The 26,717-nt window shown below is 44.1% G+C and overlaps 1 protein-coding gene across 1 annotated transcript in view; it reads right to left on the minus strand.

The window, feature by feature from the left end:
- Positions 1-26,717, minus strand: part of TRPC4 (transient receptor potential cation channel subfamily C member 4) — a 544,275-nt gene that overhangs the window by 353,375 nt on the left and 164,183 nt on the right.

The raw sequence follows: 26,717 nt of genomic DNA on the forward strand, positions 1-26,717 counted from the left end.
AAACAGAAAGACTAAGAAGGGAAAGAGTGAGAGCTGTGAAGATATCATCATTCAACCTATCCTCTTATATGAGAGTGAAGCCTAGGGCCTATCATTACCTCCAAACTATACAGAATGGGACAGAATCCCAACAGGAATCCTACACTTTCAATTCTACAACAGATACTCCATGTCCACAGAAGCAATCCTAATAATGGGTTCAAAGCAGAATTAGGATGGTCCTGGGTCTGGTCCTGGGCAAAAATGAATATTCAAATTCTGGTGTCATCTCAATAATAGTGACACAAACCCTCTCAACTACCATGTTTGTTGAGAAGTAATACAATACCCTGGAAAAAATGTACTCAACACCTATATAGAAATCCTGCCATAAAAAACAAGCATTAACAACCAAAACTCAAATAATTATAGCCAAGTATGCAAAACGATGGCAATGCAAATATTGCAATGCCCTAGAATATCAACACAAATTATATTGGGAGGTGCACATTGGAAAACAGAAGAAGCTGAATTGCTATGGATCTTTGCACAGAAAATACACACTAGCCATGGCTGTATTTACAATTTAGGTTCCCATAGCCAAAGGTAGTGGTGGGGCAGAAATTATAACAGGGTACGGGTTTGGGGGGGGGGGGGGGGATCCCCTCATTCAGAAATCATGAAGGCTGCAGGGGAATTCCTCCAGAAATCATCAAAGGTGGGGAGGGGGTTGGAGAAGACAGTATATTCCATTCTACCCAGAAATCAGAGGATTCAGGGTCCCATCTCAAGTCTTGCCCTCTCTCCATTGTGTCTCTAACAATGTATCCCCTCACCTCAGGGCCTACAGACTTTCCTTCCCATTCCAAGTCCCATCTGCAAGAAAAATTTATTTATTTATTTATTTATTTTTAATTTTTATATACCAAAGTTCTAGTAGGGACTACAAATCACTCCGGTTTACATAAAACGAAGAACTGCTCAACAGATAGCGGAGCTTTACATGGAACCGTATAACATATGGAACAGTATAACTGGTTGACAATTTAACATAGTGCTAAATAAAGTGATAATATTTTAACTGGTAATAAATAAAGAAATATAATATTTTATATAAGATGCCTAAAATGCCTAAACAAACATGAGGAGGTGGGGGGGGGGGGGGTGTCCCATGAATTTAATTTTGTTTAATGTTTATTTTGTCTCTTAGTTTCAAAAATGAAATACATATTTAAACAAAAAAAAAACAAAAATGGGAAAAAAAGAAATGTGCCTCCAAAGGCCTCCTGTCCCCACCAACCATCCCTCTCACCCGGAAAAATGCCGAGGCTAGGATCCTCTCCAGCCCCCATTTACCCGGTCCAGGGGGATCCACTGTCCATGCCTTGCTAAGTCATAGTCTTGGCCTTGCATAGTTCTCGGCCGCAGTAGATCACCGCAACCTCAGCCTGGGCTATATGCAAGGCTGAGGCTTGGAGGCCTGGTCCCGATGCTGGGATCTAGGCCAGACACCGGGACTTTGGCCCAAGCCTCAGCAAGGTCCTAATACCTGGGCCTCGGCCTATGCCAATGCCCAGGTGCAGGACGAACAACAGGGCTTGGTCCAGAAGCCATGTCCCGATTCCTGGGTCTGGTCCTAGGTCTTGGCTCAGATCCAGGCCAGATGATGGAGCCCTGCAAATGCCAGGACCTCGGCCCAGGGTCAGGCCTAGGCCCAGAGGTTGGAGCCCAGGCCTCAGAGTTTTCCTTCTTCTGTCCTTTCTTCTTCTTGAAATGATGCTGTATGCTAGGTATGCACAGGAGTAAATTAACTCCAATGCATCCTCCTCAACGGAGGGCACTATTTTGTTGTATGGTGCATCCCAGCACACAGCATCATTTTACGAAGAAGAAAGAAGACAGAAGGAAGACTGAGAGGCCTGGGCTCTGACCTAAGACCTCTGGGCCTGGCCTGACCCTGTCCAAGGCCTCAGTGTCAGGCTTGGGCCCAGGCTCTGTCTTAAGACAAGGATTGGGCCCTGATGTTGACCTGGGCCAAGACCCATGCATCAGGACCTGTTTTCTGGGCCAGACCTTGGCCTCTGGGTTGAGCCCTGACATTTGGCCTGAGCCACATACATTGAGACCCAGTCTCTTAACTGCACCCTGGAGTTGGGCTTTGGCCCAGGCTCTGTCCTATAAGCCCTCCATGCTGGATCCTAGAGTAAGGACCTGACCTCTGGACTGGTTCCTAGAATCCAGTCTGGACTGGGTCTTGGTCTAAGCTGAGGCCCAGGCATCGGTATCTGGCCTCAAGGCCAGGCCCTGGCAACTGGCTGGAGTCTGGCTGCAGTATTAGAGGTCAGATGGATTGGGTAAGTGGGGGTTGGGAAATTTCCTGATTGTGTGAACATTTTTTGAGCCCAGACCTAGGCCAAGACCCAGGAGTTGGGACCAGACCTCTGGGTGGAGCCCTGATGTTGGGCATGGGCCCCACTCGACAGGACCCAGTCCCTGGATTGAGCCACGAAGTTGAGCTTTGGTCCAGGCTCTGACTTAGATTGTCAGGACCCAGCCTTCAGGCAAGGCCCCAGCCTCTAGACCAGTTCCAAGAATCAGGTATGGGCTGAGACCCAGGCATCGGGAGCTAGCCTCCAGGCCAGGATCGGGCATCGGGCCAGGGACTGGCTTTGGTGTTGGATACATGATGAATTGAGTAAATAGGGGTCATGAAATTTCCTGACTGTGGCAAAATTGTTTGGGCTCGGGTCTAGGATGTAACGCCAGCGTTGCGCTCAGGCATAGGCTGTGGCCCCTGTGTCGGGTCACAGCCCATGTGTAGGTGAGGCCCCGGCCTTAGGCCAAGGCTGAGGTGCCAACATCGCACTCTGGTGTAGGCCACGGCCCCTGCTTTGCACCTCAGCCTATTCTCTAGGTGAAGCTCTGGCCTCAAGCCTAGGCCTGACCGATAACTTTTTATTTTTTGTTTGTTTCAAATGAATTAAACAAATATGATTGATATAGTTCGAGAGGCTTCCTCAATTTATTTTGGCCCTATTTATTTAATTTTTCTAATTAGTTTGAAACTAATGCACATCCCTACTGGATGGTGGCAAGATTGGCAGCCCTCTGGCACCTATCAAAATTTGGCACTGGAGGCAGTTGTCTACATTGCCTGTACCTAAATCCAGGCCTGATGCTAGTAGAATACCTCATCTTGGTCACAAGTGCAAAAAACAAAGCCTCCCCAAATTAGAATAAGGAGGTAATTTTCAAAAGGATTTATGCATATAAAACCAGGTTTTACCTGTGTAAATGGACATTACATGCGTAAATGGGCTTTTGAAAATTGCTATAATATATATTAATTTAATGCATGTAATTCCTTTGAAATGTAATCTAGAAATAGAAAGATGCAGACAAAAACTGAACTGGTAATTCCCAAGAAGCCAGGCTATGTATTCAATGCAATACTGGAGAAATAGAAACAGAAATACATTTCCTCTTGTGCTGTGCAAAATACAAATATATCAGTGATGCACTTTTCAAAAACCTGACAGAGAAAATCAAAGACTTCCCACAAAAGAAGGAATTGGAAAAACTCTTTATAATCCTGACAGAAATAAGAGAGAGAACAGTTATAGCATCAAATATGTGGTATACTGCCACCAGACCAGAAATTAAATCTGCCTAAAGACATTATGGATCAGCACCAAAACCTGAGATGTCCCAAATACTGTACTTTCCATAACCTGTAACCTTAATTGACATTATTTTGTAATTTGTTCCTTTCTTTTCTTATCATTTCATTTTGATCATTCTATTGCTTTGACAATGTATGTAAAGTTGTCATGCCAATAAAACCATCTGATTCTGAACCTGAGACACAAGCAGAAAGAAAGATGCAAGCAGTGAACAACACAGAATTCAAACGAAAAAACAGGCAGTGAAGGTGGCACAGGCATATAGAAATATAGAAATGATGGCAGAAAAAGACCAATCAGCCCATACAGTCTGCCCAGCAAGCTCCCACACTTATTTTCCCATACTTGGCTGTTTCACCGACCACCAAGTTCAGGGCCCTTGTTGGTAACTGTTTGATTCACATTTCCTGCCACCCCCTGTCATTGATGCAGAGAGTAATGTTGGAGTTGCATCAAAAGTGAGCATAAGGTTTAATGGTTAAGGGTAGCAACCACCGCATCAAGCAAGTTACAAGGCATTGATCTTGTTTACCCAGATTGCACAGATCAATGCCTTGTTGGATGTTGTCTGAATGTAAATCCTCTTTTCCACATTTCTCCCTGCCGTTGAAGCAGAGAGCAACGCTGTATATGCATTCAAAGTCAAGTATCAGGCTTAATTGGTTTAGGGTAGTAACCGCTGCAATAAGCAAGCTACCCCCATGCTTATTTGTTTACCCAGACTGTGTAGATGAGTCCTTGTTGCTTGTTGTCTTAATGCAAATCCTCTTTTCCACATTTCCCCTTGCCATTGAAGCAGAGAGCAATGTTGGAGTCGCATTAACCGTGTGAAGGCTTATTGAGTAAGGGTAGTAATCACCAGGTAGTAGCCTCCATTCCAGCAAGTCACCCCCATGGTTCTTCTCTTCATTCCCATCCTCTAGCCTTTATTGATTCACAGTGTTTATCCCATGCCCCTTTGAAATCCTTCACAGTTGTAGTCTTTACCACTTCCTCAGGAAAGGCATTCCAGGCTTCCACCACCCTTTCTGTGAAGAAATACTTCCTTATATTGGTTCTGAGTCTTCCTCCCTAGAGTTTCAAATCATGACCCCTAGTTCTACTGATTTTTTTTCCAACAGAAAAGGTTTGTTGTTGACCATGGATCATTAAAACCTTTCAAGTATCTGAAAGTCTATATCATATCACCCCTGTTCCTCCTTTCCTCCAGGGTGTACATATTTAGGTTCTTCAATCTCTCCTCATAAGTGATTTTATGAAGACCATCCACCTTTTTGGTCACCCTTCTCTGGACTGCCTCCATCCCTTTGGAGATACAATCTCCAGAACTGAACACAGTACTCCAGGTGAGGCCTCACCAAGGCCCTGTACAAGGGGATCATCACTTCCTTTCTCTTACTAGATATTCCTCTCTCTCTGCAGCCCAGCATAGAAGTATGGGGCAAGTGAAAGCCGTAAGTGACACTTTGAGGAAACAAGAGATAAACAGGCTAAGAGAATGCAAGAACTTTTTAATTTTACTGTATTTTTGTTATAATTTTTGAACCATAAAAACAGCAATAATGATTCTCCATACAAGAATTGCAAAGTACCCATGGGACTACAGGTTGATTTTCAAAGGGAAACTCCTCACAGAGTTTATCTTTGAAAATCCCAGCAGCACACAGAAAATGGGTACAAAGTACTAGCATATTTTTTTAAATTTAGATTTATCATAAAGTCAAATATTATATATATAATTTTTTTTTAAAATTTTTTATTTATGCTGATTTTAACAATCTTACATAGAAGAAAATAAACAAATAATTGCAGATTTTCCATATTATTATATCAATAATAACTTAGGTATATATATCTAATCTGCAATAAGAAATGTAGGAAGTAGTGCTCCAGGATTGAGAAAGAAGTTTGAGCGGTCTAAGGAAAACAGGAATACCTTTTACAATTGAAAAGAAAAGACAAACCTAGATATATATATTTTACTGCTTCGTTCCTGTTGCTAATTTCACAGGGGGGGGGGGGGGAAGATTCAAGAAACTTGATCTGGAAAGGAATACGATGAGTGACGTTATCAAATTTGCAGATGATACAAAATTATTCAGAGTAGTTAAATCACAAGCAGACTGTGATACATTACAGGAGGACCTTGCAAGACTGGAAGATTGGGCATCCAAATAGCAGATGAAATTTAATGTGGACAAGTGCAAGGTGTTGCATATAGGGAAAAATAACCCTAGCTGTAGTTACACGATGTTAGGTTCCATATTAGGAGCTACCACCCAAGAAAGAGATCTAGGCGTCATAGTAGATAATACATTGAAATTGTCAGCTCAGTGTGCTGCAGCAGTCAAAAAAGCAAATAAAATGTTAGGAATTATTAGGAAGGGAATGGTTAATAAAACGGAAAATGTCATAATGCCTCTATATCGCTCCATGGTGAGACCACACCTTGAATAGTGTGTACAATTCTGGTCGCCGTATCTCAAAAAAGATATAGTTGCAATGGAGAAGGTACAGAGAAGGGCAACCAAAATGATAAAGGGGATGGAACAGCTCCCCTATGAGGAAAGGCTGAAGAGGTTAGGGCTGTTCAGCTTGGAGAAGAGACGGCTGAGGGGGGATATCATAGAGGTCTTTAAGATCATGAGAGGTCTTGAACGAGTAGATGTGACTCGGTTATTTACACTTTCGAATAATAGAAGGACTAGGGGGCATTCCATGAAGTTAGCAAGTAGCACATTTAAGACTAATCGGAGAAAATTCTTTTTCACTCAACGCACAATAAATCTCTGGAATTTGTTGCCAGAGGATGTGGTTAGTGCAGTTAGTGTAGCTGGGTTCAAAAAAGGTTTGGATAAGTTCTTGGAAGAGAAGTCCATTAACTGCTATTAATCAAGTTTACTTAGGGAATAGTCACTGCTATTAATTGCATCAATAGCATGGGATCTTCTAGGTGTTTGGGTAATTGCCAGGTTCTTGTGGCCTGGTTTGGCCTCTGTTGGAAACAGGATGCTGGGCTTGATGGACCCTTGGTCTGACCCAGCATGGCAATTTCTTATGTTCTTATGTTCTTAACTTTTTTAACCGTGTTATCTCAAAAAAATATTATATATTTGAAAAAGAAATCAAAGGTTATGCAAAATCATAAAGTTACATAAAATAAAACATTTTACAGGCAAACAACATAGCATACCATGAATTTAGGACTTCAAATAAATGGGGAAGGGGGGAGGAAAAAGAAAAAGGTCTTAAAGCAATGACCTACAAAGAACAGAAATTACATCATTGCTCCCTGAACAAAATTGCCCACTGTGTCAGAACAAATACACAAAGAAGACCGAGGGGTCGTGGTGCGCATCTATGAAATTCCTCAGCTGGGATGATCAAAAAAGATATATATATTATATAATAGCATTTAGAAGGGTATCTAACGACACAAGAAGCACCTAAAGAGGTAACTTTGGATCTCATGGCCAGGAATTTCTTCCTTCGTTCCTGTGTTGTTCTAGCCATATCTTGAAATATCCACACTCTCCGCATTTATAAAAGGCTTCTTGATGTTGAAAAAATAAAAGGAGAATGTGGTTTCTATCTTGTAGAAACATAAAAGAAACTAACAGTGTGGCTCTAGAAAATGCTGTGTCCTAGAATTTTCCAAGAAATCAGACAAATCTAAAGAGTTATTCCGCTCTTCTTTATCCAAATTCCTCTTCAAAGAAGATAAATAAAATATTTTTTGGATTGGAAGAAAAGAAGATTTAGGTATTAGCAATATTTTTTTTATGTAAAGTTTAAACATCTCAATAGGAGATATCATCGGCGTTTGTGGAGAATTTAAGATTCGCGAATTAAGACTTGTGGCAAAATTCTCCATATTCTCAATCCTGTGTGATAAAGAGGTGGAATCCACAATTTGCTTAACTTGCAATTCTTTAACTTGAGGAATAGAAGCCTCCAGATTCATAACTTTAGCTTCATTAGATTGTATTTGTAATTCTTGATCACGAAGCTTAGTATGAATGTCTAAGGTAATAGTAACTAATGAAAAATGAGATTTATCAATTTATCACTAAAGCAGACCACAGACTATCCAGAGCCTCAGCAGCAAATTTATTAATTGCATTTCTGAACTGGAGTGATGAAATCCCTTTCTGGACCTTCTGCATGCTTGGCATGGTAATTCCCAATGTTATCGGAATCTCACCTGACACTAAAGCAGCTACCTCAGCTCTACAAGCTGTTTCTCCAGGCTCCCAGGATGCTATCTTCTGTGATATCCCACTGAACACCACCAATTGCGAGTATCATACGAACGCCATCTGATGAGGTGCTAGTAGCGCCAGAAGTCAATACAAAGTCCGGTGTTTCAACCAGCGCTCAAGTGGCAATGCCAGAGGACCTCGGCATCAACCAAACCAAAGGGCTGAGAGACACCTCAGCTGTTGAAAGGCTGGTAGCCCCTAAGCTGGCCAAGTCAACCTCCGATATTGGTGTAGGCAAAAATGGCGAGAACTCCAGCATTGTGGTCTGCCGGACAGATCCTGCAAATGGAAGTTGTTGAACTGCACCCTTCCTCTTGCCCATGGCCATGGAGGAGGGGGAAAGAGAGAGGTAAAAATGCAGGAGCTTCAAACTTGCACATCTGTTCAAGGAGCCATCTTGAACCCATCCCCCATACCAGCATAGTTTATGCCAGAAATTTTGCATGGAGATTAATTTGTGCAATCCCTGCACAATTTCTCTCCTTAACCTAGCTCCGTCCACTTTTTAATGCACATAAACGTGCAAATGCTGTGATGAGTGTATGTACGTTGTTAAGCTCACCGCCCGCAGAAGCCCCGCGGTGCGGCCCTCTCACTTCTCTGCACAGGCTCAGGCTCCAGCTCCTTGTTGCTTGCGGCAGTGGGCCGCCCGCTCCGACCTTGGACTCCCGCCAGTGCCTCCGGCCTTGCGACACTTCCCGGGACTTCCATCCATGATGCCTCCATCCATCAGGCCTCTCTGCAGGGTTCGTGTGCATCAGAAATTCTTTTAAAGGGCCCGCAGCGGGAACCTTGCCACAGATCTGGATGCTGACGTTCTCTCCTTCAGCGTATTAATGGTCAGGCCTCTCACTGATGCGTTGCCTTTGCAGCGGGTCTCCTCAGTTCCCTGTTTGGTTCTGAGTCGTCATTGCTTCCGTATTTCCTTGATACGTGTTCCTGATTGTCTCCAAGTTCCTGTTTCCAAGTTCCTGATTCCTCATTCGTCTTGTATGTTCTCTGATTGACCTACTGGTGTGGACCTCAAATAAGTCCGACCTTGCCTGCCTTCTCCAAGCCTGATCTCTGCTACGTCCGACCTTGCCTGCCTTTTCCAAGCCTCACCTCTGCTATGTCCGACCTTGCTTGCCTCTTCCGTGCCCTGACCATTGCTATGCCTGACCACGCCTGCTTTCTCCATGCCTTGACCATTGCTACATCTGACCACGCCTGCCTTCTCTGTGCCCTGACCATTGCTACGGATGACCACGCTATAGACTCCTTTGTGTCCAGAGTTCTATGTTGTATGCTACACCTTCTAATTGCAGCCAGCTCTCATTCGAGTTTGATAGTGACGCCTCTGTCCCTATCCTCTGGACATGGACTCCTAAGGCTCCGGCCTTTCTTTGTTCAAGCACCTTCAGTCATCCTCGTTCCTTGGTGCTTGGGTTCCTGTACTGGGACCAGTCCAGGATAGAACTAACCACCTGCTGGCTGTTGTCTCTGGGCTGAAATACCTGCCTTTGTTATTCAATCCAGAGGCCCGCCTAAGTGCTGCCGGCCCCGGCACCCAAAGGCTCAACCTGAAGGGAATGTGGGCTGATATAGGTGAAGCTCCAGTGGCCTCTAGCTTCAGCCCACTAAACCTGCTGACGGTGGGGACCCGTAGGATCTTGCTTGCGGATTGCGTCAACCCTACCTCAGCCTAACAATCCACCTCCAGCGCAACAGATTGCAAAGGCCATTGATTCAGTGGAGCCACGTGCCCTCCAGGCCATTCCAGGCCTGGCATCCAAGGTGCAAGAACAGCAGCAATTTCTTGAGACACTGGCCTCCTCCATGGACCGTCGTCATGCCTGGCTCAATGCCTTCCTTAGTGACCCGGCTTCTCCTCCTCCACAGCCATCTCCATCATCGCCATGAGCCTTGTTTGCTCTTCCAGCACCTCCATGTTTCAACAGTGATTCCAAGCTTTGCAGAGGGTTTATAAACCAGTGCTATATGCAATTCACTCTGCAACCCTCTACCTTCCAGGATGATTAACAAAAATCACATTTATCTTGACTCGACTTGAAGGGAAAGCCCTGGCCTGGGCTTCTTCCCTGTGGGAATATTCAGACTCCACGTTGAGGGAGCCGGTTTAATTTGTGGCTGTCTTCAAACGAACCTTTGACGATCCAGGGCGGCATGCTGTAGCAAGCACCAGTCTACTTCACCTTCGTCAGGGACAACAAAATCTCTTTGATTATACAATAGAGTTTCGGACTTTGGCTACTGAGCTCGCTTGGCAAGAGGATTGCCTTCGAGCCATTTACTTTGATGGTCTCTCCTCGCGGTTAAAAGATGAGTTGGCTGCTCGGGAGCTCCCTTCCTCCTTGGAGGACCTTATGGAAATGACGGGCCAAATAGACCACCATCTTCAAGAGCACCACCGGGAGAGTCGGACACCCAAGAGGCCCTCGCGGGTTCGTTCCACATCCAGTGACATTAGAGTGGTCAAGACGGAGGAACCCATGCAGTTGGGTAGTGGGTGACTGACCCTGGAAGAGCACCTCTGGCTGAGACAAACCGGCTTGTGTCTGATAGTAGAACACCAGGCCACCGTCTACAGAACTGTCCCATCTGTCTGGGAAACTTCAGGGCCCAAGTTCAGAAGGGGTCCTGAACTTGGGTGCAACTTCTCCAGCCCCTCAACTCTCAGTTCCTGTTACATTAATTTGGGACTCCCGGTCCTTCCTGGTCCTCGCTCTGGTTGATTCCGGAGCAGAAGGTAATTTTATTCTCAAAGATCTCGTGCAACTCTTGGGTTTTAAAATCCACTCGTTAGTTCCCGCCTTGTGTATTGCCTCTATATATGGAAAGATGCTCCCTGGCCGTATCTCCCTGACCATGGAACCTGTCCAGTTATGCACAGGGGCCTTACCTCACAAGGAACTTGACTTTCTAGTATTGGATAAATCTATTCATCCCATAGTGCTTGGACTTCCTTGGCTACAGAAGCACTCTCCCCAGTTCAATTGTACTTCACTACAATTGGTAGAGTGGGGTCCGGATTGTCATTAGTCCTGTCTTCTGAAAGTGACTCCGTCAGCAATGATTCCTTTGGTGACCACCTCTTCTGGCATACCTGCTCCATACGCCGCCTATGAGGATATATTTTCCAAATAGAAGTCTGACCTCCTTCTGCCTCTTTGGCGGTTCAATTGTCCTATCGATCTCCTTCCTGGAACCACACCCCCTCATGGACGCACCTATCCTTTATCGCTATCTGAGACAAAAGCCATGACCGAATATATTCGAGAGAATCTGGAAAAAGGGTTTATCTGTCCATCTACATCACCCGCCGGAGCGGGCTTCTTTTTTGTGACCAAGAAAGATGGGTCACTTAGACCGTGCATTGACTACCGTGGTCTAAATGCTATCACCGGCAAGGATAAATATCCCTTACCACTGATTTCAGAACTTTTCATTCATCTTCAGGGTGGTACCATCTTCACGAAGCTGGATTTATGCGGAGCGTATAACTTAGTGAGAATCCGTCCCGATGACATCTGGAAGACCGCCTTTAATACTAGAGATGGTCACTATGAATACTTAGTGATGCCTTTTGGCCTTACCAATGCACGTGCTGTATTCCAGCGAATGATGAACGACATTTTTAGAGACCTATTGTACACCAAAGTCGTGGTTTATTTGGATGATATCCTCATTTTTTCAAAAGATATTGACACCCACCGGAATGATGTATGTATGATACTGCAGCGTCTTTGTGAAAATCATTTGTTTGCGAAACTGGACAAGTGTTTATTAGAAAGGTCCAGTTTGCTATTCCTTGGCTATATAATTTCTCCACAAGGTTTCTCTATGGACCCAGATAAATTGAGGGCGATCCGGGATTGGCCACAGCCTGTGGGACTCAAAGCGCTCCAGTGTTTCTTGGGGTTCCTTAACTATTACCGACATTTTATCCCTCATTATTTCACACTGGCCTCCCTCCTGATGGCCCTGACCAGGAAAGGCCAGAACACACGGAATTGTCCATCCGAAGCCATAACTGCCTTCTATCAGTTGAAAGAAGCCTTTCAAAACGGATCCTGTTTATGCCACCCTGATCCGACTCACCCGTTCCAAGTTGAGTTAGACTCCTCCGCCATAGGGTCTGGGGCTGTTGTAAGCCAGTGAACCGCTTCTGGTACCATGTTCATTTTATTCTCGAAAATTTTCATCGGCCGAATGAAAAATAGTATTGGGGACTGCGAACTACTTGCCATAAAATTGGCCCTAGAAGAGTGGCGTCCTTGGCTCGAGGGTGCCCAGCACAAGTTCACGGCGTTCATGGACCATAAAAATTTGGAACATCTAAATCAAGCACAGTGCCTGAACACCCGCCAAGCCCAGTGGGCCTTGTTCTTTTCCAGGTTTGATTTTGAGCTTCGCTACCGCCCTGCTGATAAGAACCTCTGAGCAGATGCTTTATCCCGGTCATTTGAACCCGAAGATATCCCCAAAGAGCCAATTCACATCATCAATCCAGCTTGTATCTCTGCCTGCCACCCAATACAGTTCCTATGGGAAAAACCGTGGTACCCTGATGTCTCTGAGAAAGGGTTCTCTGTTGGGCACACGATTCCAAGGTTGCCGGTCACCCAGGACAAGTGTGAACCGTGGCACTGCTCCAGTGGTTTTTCTGGTGGCCTACTTTGGTCTCCGATGCAAAGGCGTATGTCGAATCCTGTAGTGTTTGCGTACAACAAAAACCCCCGGTCGGGTGACCGTGGGGACTCTTACAGCCGCTTCCAGCACCCGAAGAACCATGGACCCACTTGTTGACGGACTTCATCGTGGATCTGCCTCCTTCTAAGGGTAATACCGTGATATGGGTTACCATAGACCATTTTTCTAAAATTACTCATTTTGTTCATCTCCCGGGCCTACCATCTGCACCCGAGCTGGCATGATTGTTTTTTCATCACATTTTCAGACTGCATGGTTACTAGTAGATATTGTCTCTGATCAAGGTCCTCAATTTGTCGCCAGGTACTTACGCTCGCTTTCCCAAATATTCGGTATTAACATCAGTCTCATGACTGCCTATCACCCCCAAGCCAATGGGCAGTCTGAACGGATGAACCACTCCTTGAAGGCGTTCTTACGTGCTTATATTAATAACCGGCAAGACAACTGGTCAGACCTCTTATCCTGGGCTGAGTTCTTCCACAACTCTCACATTGCCACAACTACTGGAACTTCTGCATTTTCTATAGTCTATGGAAAACAACCTCGACCACCGCTACTCATACCTCTCTCTGTGCTGTCCCCCATGGAACAGGCTACTGTGGATACCCTTAAGACACTGTGGGAACAGACAAACCTTCACCTATGCCAGACCGCTTCCCAGGCCAAGAAAACTGCTTACAGTCAATGCCACACAGCTCCTGAATTCCTTACTGGCCAGAAAGTCTGGTTAAGTACCAAGTATATTAGACTCCGAATTCCTTCTTAGAGATTGCTTCGAGGTTTATTCGACCATTCCTGATTACCCAACGCATTGGACCCGTAACACACCAGCTCCAGCTGCCTTCTTCTTTGGGAATATATAACACCTTCCATGTATCATTGCTCAAGCTGATAGTGTTGTCCTGGCTGTCTCAGGAGGTCCCTGAGCCACCTTCTTTGGTGGCAGAAACAGATACAACCTATAAAGTTCATGAAGTCTTAGATGTCCGCTGTAGAAGCCGCCGATGGGAGTACCTTCTCTCTTGGGAGGGTTATGGACCTGAGGAAAATTCTTGGGAGCCTGCTCGGAACATCTTGGACAAGACCCTCCTCTTGAACTTCCATTGTGCCCATCCAGGCAAACCCCGACCTCCAGGAGGGGGGCATAAAGGGGGGGGGGGGGTTACTGTTATGCTTGCCACTGCAGCAGCCCTGCGGTGCGGCCCTCTCACCTCTGCACAGGCTTCAGGCTTCAGCTCCTCATCGCTTGCGGTAGTGGGCCGCCGGCTCCGACCTTGGGTTCCCACAAACGCCTCCGGCCCTGCGCCACTTCCCAGAACTTCTAGCCAGGATGCCTCCATCCGTCGGGCCTCTCCGTGGGGTTTGTGGAGAGATGCCACCAGCAGTGCCGCGCCCCTCCCTAGGTGAGAGCGCGCATCAGCAATTCTTTTAAAGGGCCCGCAGCGGAAACCTGGCTGCGGACCCGGATGCTGACATCAGATCATTCAGCGTATAAATGCTCAGGCCTCACACTGAAGCGTTGCCTTTGCAACAGGTGTCCTCGGTTCCCTGTTTGGTTCTGAGTACCCATTGCCTCCATGTTTCCTTGATCCGTGTTCCTGATTGTTGCCAAGTTCCTGTTTCCAAGTTCCTGATTCCTTGTTCTTCTTGTCTGTTCTATGATTGACCTCCAGGTGCTGACCTCAGATACATCTGACCTTGCCTGCCTTCTCCAAGCCTGACCTCTGCTACGTTCAACCTTGCCTGCCTTCTCCAAGCATGACCTCTGCTACGTCTGACCTTGCTTGCCTCTTTTGTGCCCTGACCATTGCTACGCCTGACCACGCCTGCCTTCTCCGTGCCTTGACCATTGCTATGTCTGACCACGCCTGCCTTCTCCGTGCCCTGACCATTGCTATGGATGAACACGCTGTAGATTCCTTTATGTCCAGAGTTCTATGTTGCTTGCTACACCTTCCAATTGCCGCCAGCTCTCATTCGAGTTTGACAGTGACGCCTCTGTCCCTATCCTCTAGACGTGGACTCCTAAGGCTCCGGCCTTTCTTTTCTCAAGCACCTTCAGTCAATCCTCGTTCCTTGGTGCTTGGGTTCCTGTACTGGGACCAGTCCAGGTTAGAGCTAACCACCTGCTGGCTGTTGTCTCTGGGCTGAACTACCTGCCTTCGTTATTCAATCCTGAGGCCCGCCTAAGTCCTGCCGGTCCCGGCACCCAAAGTCTCAACCCGAGGGGAACGTGGGCTGGTATTGGTGAAGCTCCAGTGGCCTCTAGCTTCAGCCCACTCCACCTGCTGATGGTGGTGACCTGTAGGCTCTTGCCTGTGGGTTGCGTCAACCCCAGCTGAGCCCAAGAATCCATCTCCAGAGCAACATACGTTTAGCAACACAAAGCAGAGGGGTATAATCAGATTGTGATTTTTACATGAGTAAGCATGGAATTCCTATATTAAACCATTTGATTATTACAACCTTACCGGAAGAAATTAGCTTTTTTAAAACTGCTTAAAGTGGGTATACTTAACATGCATATGTCCTGAGAATTGGAACATTAGTATGGAATTTTAACTCTCATAGGTGCAATTAGGGAGTGCTTGTGGTATAGCTGAATAGCAAGTGTTAAATTACTTTTTATCAGCATCAGGTATGTGGCATACTTTTGATGGAATAGTCTTCCCAGCCCTACTGTATGCACAAATGTACACTTAAAAGTAAGAAAAAAAGGGAACAAAGCCCCTGTTTACTCAATATATGTTATTTTAACAAACCAGAAACCAGCTTGCTTCAAATCAGCCAGATGGCTTCTTTATAAAGAAAATGTAAACTAGGCCAGAAGCACTTGATCAAAATGTGTTCCAAAGAACTCATCTTCAATAGTATTCTCTCACAGGAGACCTAAATAAATTAAAGTATTAGCATTTTTTTCTGAGCTGACTTTCTATTATTTCTCTTTTTTCATGAACCTATGTGGCGGAATATCTGAAAAGTGTTTTGACTCTGCACCAAAAATTAGAGTAAGACCTGCAATAGAGTAGATATTAAGTTGGTAGTCTCATGTACCAGATTTTTATCTAATAGTTATCTAGATAGACATTCTAAAATTAAGTTTTCATTCAATTAACTTCATCCTTCTCAAAGCATTACAGAACATGATAGAAAACAATTTAAAGGCAGACATATTTAATAGATTGATTCAACATTTTAAAATGCAAAATATTAATGACATACTTTTTAATTGCATAAAAATAAACATCATTCTTTTCTGTTGAATGGGTTAGGCAACATCTGGAAATATGCTAGCTTACATCCCTAGAATGAATACATTTCATTTTTGCAGGCACAATCAATGGACTCAGTACTTATTCCATAGCAACACAAAGCTGATATTAACGTAGATTTAACCACAATTACTCTTTCTTCATATTCTAAGTCTTGTGCTAACTCAGCTTCATCAAATCCTTCATTGTATTGTACTCGAAGTTCTCAAGCTAGTTATCAGTAGGTAAAACAACTTTTAAAAGACAGTGGTAACATCTCTTGAAATTAAGAGGCTAATTATCAAAGTTTTTTGTGTGGACAAAAATTTTTTACTTGTAGAAAACTCCCCTCTCTTTCCCCCCATCTTTACAGATGGGGAAAAACGGGTGGGGTTAGTTCAGACAAGGGAAAGTGCAGGCAAAGATTTCACTTAGGTACATTGTTCCTTCAAAGAAGGTGAAAAGAACACAAATACAATACATCCACATTCCCCTGCCAGATCAAATTTTCAAAGAGAAATGCTGCAAAGAGTTTCTCTTTGAAAATTAGATTGCAGATCTGTGGCTACAATATAACGAGGGTCTGCAAACTCCATGAGTAGTCTAGAAATTTGCCCTAAAAATACATCCTGCATATATATTTTAAATAGCACAAGAGACAAATATATTTTTTTTAAAACCTAATACACTTCTAATTTTTTAATAAACAAAATTCTACAAAATTGTTACTTTTCTCCACAAAGCAGCATTTCATTTTCAAAATAGCCACTTTACTCCAATGAAATCTTCAGTTGAGAATCACATGCTCTAATCCACTTGTATGCACAGGAGTTTGGATTGAGTGCTGACAGCAGAAACTTCATCTGCTGGCAGAAAGTTTGGACTTGCTGGAAAGAAGCATTTAAATCTTGAGATAAAAAAACATTTGGAGGGTTAAACTGCTACTGGCTGTTTATACTCTTTATTAGTTTTAAGGTTAATATCTGTTTGTCAGTGTTAGCATTGTCTGTGTGGTAGGAAATAGACTTTGATTTTCTCAGCTAGGAAAAGATAGTGAGTTGCATATTCAGCCGCTTAAGTCATAAAGTTAGCCAATTATTCATAACTGGCTAACTAGTGGTATATATTCAGTAGCGTAGCTGCACCGCTGGATTTCAAAAGGGCATGGGATAAATACTGTGGATCCATAAAGTCTAGAGGATGTGAATGAAGAGAAGAAGCATGGGGGTGGCTTGCGGGAATGACAGCTACTACCTGGAGATTAATATCCTTATTCAATAAACATACACATGGTTAATGCAACTCCAACATTGCTCTATGCTTCAATGGCAAGAGGAAATATGGAAAAAAGGATTTGTATCCACATAAAAGCAGGGGAGTAGCTTGCTTGTTGTGGCGTTTACTACCCCAAACCAAAAATGCCTGATACTTCACTTTCAATGCATATCCAGCATAGCTCTCTGCTTCAACAGCAGGGGGAATGAAGAAAAGATGATGTATATTCAGACAACTACCAACAAGGTCTGAATTACATAGTCTGGGTAAAACAAATAAGCATGGGTGTAGCTTGCTTGTTACGGCAGTTACTACCCCGAATCAAGCCTGATACTTCACTTAGAATACATATCCAGCGCAGCTCACTGCTTCAACAGCAGGGGGAATGAAGAAAAGATAATTTGTATTCAAAAAACCAAGGACTGAGTTGCACAGGCTGGGTAAACAAGCATGGGAGTAGCTTGCTTATTACAGCGGTTACTACCCGAAACCAATTAGGTAGATACTTCACTTAAATGCAGCTCCAACACTGCTATCTACGATGGCGGGGGCGGAAGGGAAATAGAACCAAAAAAGTTATTTAAAGGGACAAGAGTAAAAGAAAAGTATGAAAAAAAATATATATATAAGTGTGAAAGCTTGCTGGGCAGACTGGATGGACCGTTTGGTCTTCTTCTGCCGTCATTTCTATGTTTCTATCTTAAAGTTAGCCAGTTATGTATTAATTGGCTAACTTTAGGACAGACCTACAGTCCGACCAAAGTTACCTGGATATGTTAACCAGCTAACTCCAAATATCAGAATCAGTCAGTTTACTTATCCAGCTAACTTTACTCCTCCCCAGAACTCCTATCTCCCACTTCTGGAATGCCCTCAGCTTATCTGGCTAAATTCTAGCTGGGTAACTGTTGTGGGCCTGGACCTTTAGGCTGAGGTGGGGTTAACACAACCTGCAGGAAGGAGCCTTGCAGGTCCCAACCATTGACAGGAGGGCCTGGATGAGGCGGAGGCCCAGCTGGAGCTTTGCCTATACCAGCCCACATTTCCCTCAGGTTAAGCCTTTGGATGCCTGGGACCTGCAGTTCTTAGATGGGGGCCTCTGCAGATGATAAATCCACCAAGATTGCTGGGTTAGAACAGGAATAGATGAGGAAAATCCAGAGGCAGATTATGGTCCAAGACAGGCAGCGAGTAGGAAGGTCTGAGAGTCAGGCAGTGGTCAGTGACAGGTGGCAAGCAAGAAGGTTCGAGAGTCAGGCCATAATCAATGGCAGGCAGCAAGTAGGGGCCATCCAGGAAAAAGGCTAAGGTCAAGTCTGGGTATCCGTCTATAAGAAGGGATGGGTAGGCAGTTCAGGAAGGCAAGGAGCAGAATGGCAGACCAGGAACACAGAGAAGAACTGAAGAAGGACCACAGGCACTGAAGATGAAGACAAGGACCTCTGGAGCTGAAGATGAAGACATGGATCAAAGGAACTGAAGAGAGAGACACAAACCACCGGAACTGGAACACAGGAACAGAAGAACAAGATGAGGACCAATGAACTGGAATGCAGGAACTTGAGAATGAAGACAGAGATGGCTCAGGCAAATCGTACTATGGAATGAAGCAAGGACTTCATTTTTAAAATTTGATAACTAGGTGATTAATACTTATTGGTTATCAAATTAAATAAACATAGATCTAAAAACAAAACGAAGACACCTGCTAAATAAACTTAAAAAAAAAATCACAAATAACAACCCTTAAACTGGGACATACCTAATAGGCCAGAGACATACCTAATAGGCCAGAGCCCATAAAGTCATCAGTAGGCACTGTGGGGGATTTTCCGCCACAGACCCTTTAAATCTGGAGCCATTGGGCTCACATACACCTAGGGGAAGCCAGGAAGAGTTTCAGCAGTGTCCTGTCACGCATCACTTTGAGAATATTGGGGCCCAGTGGAATGGGGTGGCCTGCTGCATGGCTACATGAGGGTTCCTCAGTGGCATCAGGGGCCAGTGACAGTGGTTCAGGCCTGGTGGTAAGTGAGGTGGTTCATGGGGGAGCCTGCAGATTGCCAAACACAGAAGTAACTAATTACTCAGCTAGAATTTAGGCAGATATGTTATCCATCTAAATGAAGTTTGAATATGGACCTCGGTATTTGGTTGCCATTGTTAGAATTTCAAAATCACTTACTTTGTCTGAGAAGATAAGAATATTGTTTCCTAGGCATGCACTTGCTAGCTTAATTCCCACCTCCCACCCACTTCTATCTCAATTTTTGATATATAGTTATTATCCCCACTAAGAGTACAGTCTTCAAAATAAGTCACTTAAAATAATTCAATTAACCCTTATTTTAATGATTGACTCATTTTAATCTGGTAGCCAAACCTTCACCTTTAGTGAATGTTGAACTGGTAAATTTGTTGAGTTGGTAAAGTCTTAAAATACTGATTAAGGAAGGAGTAGGTATGTCTCAATTTAAAGATTATTAACTGTGGTTGGGGGTTTTTAAGTTTATTTAGTAGGTGTCTTATTTTTGTTTTTAAATCTATGATTTTTAAAATTTGATAACTAGGTGATTAATACTCATCGGTTATCAAATTAAATAAACATAGATTTAAAAACAAAAAGAAGACACCTACTAAATAAACTTAAATAAAAAAACAATAACAAATAACAACCCTTAAACTGAGACATACCTAATCCTTAATCAGTATTTTAAGATTTTAACAACTCAACAAATTAAGATGTTGATGAAGCCTAGTAGCGAGAAGGGGCTGTCAAGTCTTTTGCAACAAATGCCACAGTATGATTATCTACCTGTTGTTGAAAGGTTGTATATGTGCACCCATTGCAAAGAGATCCTGATGCTCAGAGAATGAGTCCAATCTCTGGAGGCCAGAGTATCAGACCTTAAGGAGCAACGGCAGACAAAGAGGAATATAGAGGAGAACTTCAGGAACATAGTAGTATAGTCCCAACTCCAGTCTAGCAGCTCTTACGTTGCTTTCGAAGAGAAGGTCACCTAGCAGGAGGCTACAGACTTGGTGTGGCAGGAAGTGACCTGCCCTCTAAGTGGTGCTTTATCCTGTCATAATAAAGATATGTCTTCAGGGATCAATGCTCATGAGAGAAGGGTTAGTAGTATAGCCATTGTAGTGGGTGATTCAATCATTAGAAAAGTAGATAGCTGGGTGGCTGGTGAGTGTAAGGATTACTTGGTAACTTGCCTGTCTGGTGCAAAGATAGTGGACCTGAAACACCACCTTGATAACATTTTAGAGACTGCTGGGAAGAGCCGGTTGTCATGGTACATGTGGATGCCAATGACCTAGAAAGATGAAGGAGGGAGGTTTTAGAAGTTAGCTTTAGGTTGTTAAGTAGGAAATTGAAATCCAGAGCCTCCAAGATTGCATTCTCAGAAATGCTCCCTGTTCTACATACAGAACCCCAGATACAGACCGAGCTCCAGAGTCTCAATGTATGGATGAGACAATCTGCAGGGAAGAGGGTTTTAGGTGTGTTAGGAACTGGGGAACATTCTGGGAAAGTGGGAGCCTATTCCAATGGAATGGGTCCCCCTAACTAGAATGGAACCAGACTGTTGGTGCTTTAAAAGGAGCTAGAGCATCTTTTAAACTAGCAGCGCATGGTTCAGAGAGAGGTATCTTTTAAGGTTACTGACAAACCAAGTAATTTAGAATGCTCCGATAGAGAGGTGATTGTAAAAGTTAAAAAAATCCAGCTATATTTAAATACAAACCATGCAAATGAAAATGAGTCCAAACAACCTGCTTCATCTAATAATAGACAGGTTTTGGGTACATATAAAAATAGAAATACAAATTAAAATATCTATATGAAAATGCCAGAAGTATGAAAAATAAGACTGGAGAGTTAGAATACATAGCATTGAAGGAGTATATAGGCATAATAGGAATCTCAGAGACCTGGTTAAAGGAAGATAACCATTGGGACACTGTGTTACCAGGGTACAAATTATACTGACATGACAGGGCAGATAAAATTAGTGAAGAGGTGGCACTATATGTTAAGGATGGTATAAACAGGATAAAAGTTTTGTGGGAAACAAACTTAACTTTGGAAACCTTATGGATAGAAATACCAAGTAGGGATGTGAATCATTTTTGAACGATTAAAATTATCATCAGATAATTTTAAAATCGTCCTAAATCGTTAGAGTGCACGATACAATACAAATGCCCCCGATTTATCATCAGGGGCATTTGTATTGTATCGTTAAATAGGGCACGGGAATTATTTGGGGGAGGGCGGGAAAACCAGCACACCAAAACAACCCCTAAACCCACCCCGACCCTTTAAAACCAATTCCTTACCCTCCCCCACCCTCCCGAACCCCCCCCAAATGTTAAGTTACCTGGTGGTCCAGTGGGGGGGGGGGGGGTCCCGGCGCGATCTCCCGCTCTCGGGCCATCGGCACCATTTTGGCTGCCACTAATTAAAATGGCGCCGATGGCCTGATAAAAAAAAACCCCCATCCGACCCTTTAAATCGACCCCCCTTAGCCTCCCCCACCCTCCCGACCATTTTTTTTAGGGAGGCCCGCGCCGCTAAAAAAAAAAAACCCACCCGACCCTTTAAATCGACCCCCCCAAAACCTTTTAAAATTACCTGGTGGTCCAGGGGGGCCTCGGGGGGCCTCGGGGAGAGGAGAAATCCAGGGGGGCCTCGGGGAAAGATTTCCCGTTCCCAGGCATCAGCCTGGGAACGGGAAAAAAAAATGGTGCCGATGCCCCTTTGCCCTTACCATGTGACAGGGTATCCGTGCCATTGGCCGGCCCCTGTCACATGGTAGGAGCACTGGATGGCCGGCGCGGGCCTCCCTAAAAAAAAAATTAGCGATGTGAATTGGAATCGGAAACGATTCCAATTCACATAACTTAACGATCAGATTCCCCCCCCCCCCAGCCGAATCTGATCGTTAAGACGATCTGGCACACGATTCACATCTCTAATACCAAGCAAAAAAGGGAAGAGTATAGTAGTGGGTATATATATTATCACCTGCCTGGCAAGGATGGGGAAACAGAATGCCAAATGCTAACAGAGATTAGACTGGCTAGTAAAATTTGCAACACAATAATAATGGCAGACTTCAATTACCCAAGTATTGCTTGGGTAAATGTCACATCAGGACAAGCAAGGGATGTAAAGTTCCTACACGACATCAATCCTGCTTCATGGAGCAGATGGTCATCAAACCGACGAGAGGGGAAACTATAATAGATCTAGTTCTCATTAGCATGCAGGTGCAAGAGATAAAGGTGGTGAATCTGTTTGGTAACAGTGATCATAATATAATACAATTTGACATAATCACTGATGAGAGAATACTAAGGAAAATGACTGCAGTAGTATTTAATAGGGATGTGCAGAGCAAAATTTTATGTTCATATTTTTTATGTCCGAAAGGGGGTCCCACTTGCGGCCAATATGGACATAAAAAAAATCCAATGAGTTGGGTATATGTACATGTGTGCAAAAAAAAAATTTAAACCCCCTCACCCTCCTTAATCCCCCCACCCAGACTTACCACAACTCCCTGGTGATCGAGCGAGGAGTGAGGACGTCATTTCTGCAATCCTTGGCGAGAAGCATGTGACGTCGGTGGCACGTCGAGTGACGCGGCGTCACGTGATTCCCGGCGAGTTCGCGCCGGATGGCTCATTCGGCCCAAAAAGAACTTTTGGCCAGCTTGGGGGGGCCTCCTGACCCCCCCAAGCTGGTCAAAAGTTCTTTTTGGGCCGAACGAGCCGTCCGGCGCGAACGAGCCGGGAATCACGTGACGCCGGCGTCACTCGACGTGCCGCCGACGTCACATGCTTCTCGCCAAGGATTGCAGAAATGGCGTCCTCACTCCGCTCCATCACCATGGAGTTGTGGTAAGTCGGGGGGGGGGGGATTAAGGAGGGTGAGGGGGTTTATATTTTTATTTTGGCTCAACAATCGCGATTTCCCACATATCGAACATATCTATGTTCGATATGTGGGAAATCCGATCGTTTATGTCGAATCAATTTTTTAAGTAAAAAAAAAAAAAGAGTTGCGTTTCACTAATGCGGTCAATCCGAATGCACACCCCTAGTATTTAACTATAAAATGGGAGATTATGATAGAATGAGGAAATGTGTTTAGAAAGAAACTGAAAGGAGCAATTCAGAAGGATAAAAACTTACAGGAAGTGTGGACACTGTTTAAAATTACCATCCTTGAGGCACAGACAAAATATATTTCATGTATTAAAAAAGGCTGAAGAAAAGCCCAATGACTGCCAGCGATGTTTAATAGTGAGGTGAAAGAGGCAAGTAAAGCCAAAATGACATCATTCAAAAATGGAAAGCAGACCCAAATAAGGAAAGCAGAGAAGAGCAGAAGCACAGCAAAATAGATGTAAAAAAGTAATTAAAAGGCTAAGGGAGTCATTTATCAAAGTGCTATATGGCGTTTTCACATGCATTAAGGCATTTTTGCAAGTAAAAAACATCTTTAACGCATGTGAAAACACCTTAATGCATGTGAAAATGCCTTTAACATGTGCGAAAGCACCATAACGCATAGTGTGATGCAAATTAGAAACAGGGGAGGATATTGGGACAGGTGATAGGGCTTTATTGAAATGCTGTTTTGAGAGAAAGAGTGCCTAGCCATAATGCTCTCACACTAGATAGGCATTTATATCTCTATGGGAGGCCCACCTAGTCACTCGAGGTGAGGTTTAGGTATTAGTGTAGGGGTTAGGGGCCACTTTGACATTCAATGTGAGACGTACGAACAGAACAGTGCTCTACCCAGGTAAAGAGTCCATCAAGCTAGGTTGAGAGAACATTGCACAAATCTCATCTTTGGGTGAGTTTCCTCACTCCGAAGGTCATCAAATCTTCAGAGCACTGTTCTGTTTGTACATCTCACTTTGAATGACAAAGTGGCTTCTAACCCTTACACTAATACCTAATCCTCACCTCGAGTTGCTAGGTGGACCTCCCATAGAGATATAAATACTAGGGATGTGAATCGTTTTAGGACGATTAAAATTATCGTCCGATAATTTTAATATCGTCTTAAACCGTTATGGAACACAATACAATACAGATTCTAACGATTTATCGTTATAAATCGTTAGAATCGTGAGCCGGCACACTAAAACCCCCTAAAACCCACCCCCGACCCTTTAAATTAAATCCCCCCACCCTCCCGAACCCCCCCCAAATAACTTAAATAACCTGCGGGTCCAGCGGCGGTCCGGAACGGCAGCGGTCCGGAACGGGCTCCTGCTCTGAATCTTGTCGTCTTCAGCCGGCGCCATTTTCCAAAATGGCGCCGAAAAATGGCGGCGGCCATAGACGAAAAAGATTGGACGGCAGGAGGTCCTTCCGGACCCCCGCTGGACTTTTGGCAAGTCTCGTGGGGGTCAGGAGGCCCCCCACAAGCTGGCCAAAAGTTCCTGGAGGTCCAGCGGGGGTCAGGGAGCGATTTCCCGCCGCGAATCGTTTTCGTACGGAAAATGGCGCCGGCAGGAGATCGACTGCAGGAGGTCGTTCAGCGAGGGTTCCGGCGCCTCGCTGAACGACCTCCTGCAGTCGATCTCCTGCCGGCGCCATTTTCCGTACGAAAACGATTCGCGGCAGGAAATCGCTCCCTGACCCCCGCTGGACCTCCAGGAACTTTTGGCCAGCTTGTGGGGGGCCTCCTGACCCCCACGAGACTTGCCAAAAGTCCAGCGGGGGTCCGGAAGGACCTCCTGCCGTCCAATCTTTTTCGTCTATGGCCGCCGCCATTTTTCGGCGCCATTTTGGAAAATGGCGCCGGCTGAAGACGACAAGATTCAGAGCAGGAGCCCGTTCCGGACCGCCGCTGGACCCGCAGGTTATTTAAGTTATTTGGGGGGGGGTTCGGGAGGGTGGGGGATTTAATTTAAAGGGTCGGGGGTGGGTTTTAGGGGGTTTTAATGTGCCGATTTTTCGATTTTTCGATTTTTAACGATTTTTAACGATTTTTCACGATATTTTACCCCCCCAAACGGCAACAATACGATTCCCTCCCCCTCCCAGCCGAAATCGATCGTTAAGACGATCGAGGACACGATTCACATCCCTAATAAATACCTATCTAGTGTAAGGGCATTATGGCTAGGCTCTTTCTCTCTCTCACACATATATGGCTGGTGTTGTATGCAAATTGTGATAAACTGCCTATTACCATAAAACATACCCCTTTTCTATCACATGCGATATTTAGTGTATTTTGATAAATCCAGGCCTAAGAGAGACTTTGAAAAGAAGCTTGCCACAAAGATAAAAACAAATAATAAAACCTTTTTTAGGTACATTTGAAGTAAAAAGCCTGTGAGGGAGTCAGTTGGGCTGCTGGATTACTGAAGGGTAAAAGCGTTGGCCAGGGAGGTCAAGGAAATATCTAAAAAACTAAATTAATTCTTTGTCTCTGCCTTTACTGAGAAGGAAGTTGGGATCATACCTACACTGGGAACATTTTTTGATGGTGATGACTCTGAGAGATTAGATGGAATCACTGTGAAAATGGAAGTCATAATAACTCAGATTTATAGACTGAAGATTAATAAATCACCAGGATCATATGGTATTTACCTAGCGTTCCAAAGGAACAAATTCATGAAATTGCATTCCTGTTTCTGGTGATTTGCAACTTATCATTTTAAAAAAGTGTTAGGTTGGCCATCGTAGTTGATTTGATCATTAGGAATGTACATAATTGGGTGGCAGATGGATATGATGATCATTTGGTAACTTGCCTGCCTGATGCAAAATGGCAGACCTCACATATCATAGAAATAAGATTTTAGACAATGCTGGGTAGGAGCCAACTTTTATGTAGTACATGTGGGTACTAATGACATAGGAAGGTGAGGGAGGGACACTAAATTTAGGATTTTAGGTAAAACGTTGTAAGCCAGAATCTCTAGGGTAGCATTCTCAGATATGTTCCCTGTTCCATGCACAGGACCCCAGAAGCAGACAGAGCTCTGGATTCTCAATGCATGGATGAGATGATATGGTAGGAAAGAGGGCTTTAAATTGTTTAGGAATTGGGGAACATTCTGGGGAAGGGGCAGCCTATTCTGAAAGGAAGCTCTATCTTAACCAGGGTGGAACCAGGTTGTTCATGCTAATGTTTATAAAAGAGATAGAACAGCTTTTAAATTAGAACATGGAGAAAAGCTGACAATCATTCAGCAGCGCATGGATCAGAGGATGGTATATATTGAAAGATACCAATAAAACAAAGAAATTAGTGCACCCTAACAGAAAGGTAACAATAAAGGCAATAGTAGCCCAAGTGCCTTTAAATAAAGAGCAGATTGAGTTAAATGATTCCAAATTATCTCTATTGACTGCAAGGAAAGTTGTATGTACAAGCAAAACAACATATCTTGAAATGTCTGAATGCAAATGCTAGAAATCTAAAAAATAAAATGGGAACATTAGAATGTATAGTACTATGTGATGCTGTGTGAGTGGTCTTAAGCTTAGAAGGGCTG

This window comes from Rhinatrema bivittatum, chromosome 5 (assembly GCF_901001135.1).
Source record: "Rhinatrema bivittatum chromosome 5, aRhiBiv1.1, whole genome shotgun sequence".
In the NCBI taxonomy this organism is placed as follows: domain Eukaryota; kingdom Metazoa; phylum Chordata; class Amphibia; order Gymnophiona; family Rhinatrematidae; genus Rhinatrema; species Rhinatrema bivittatum.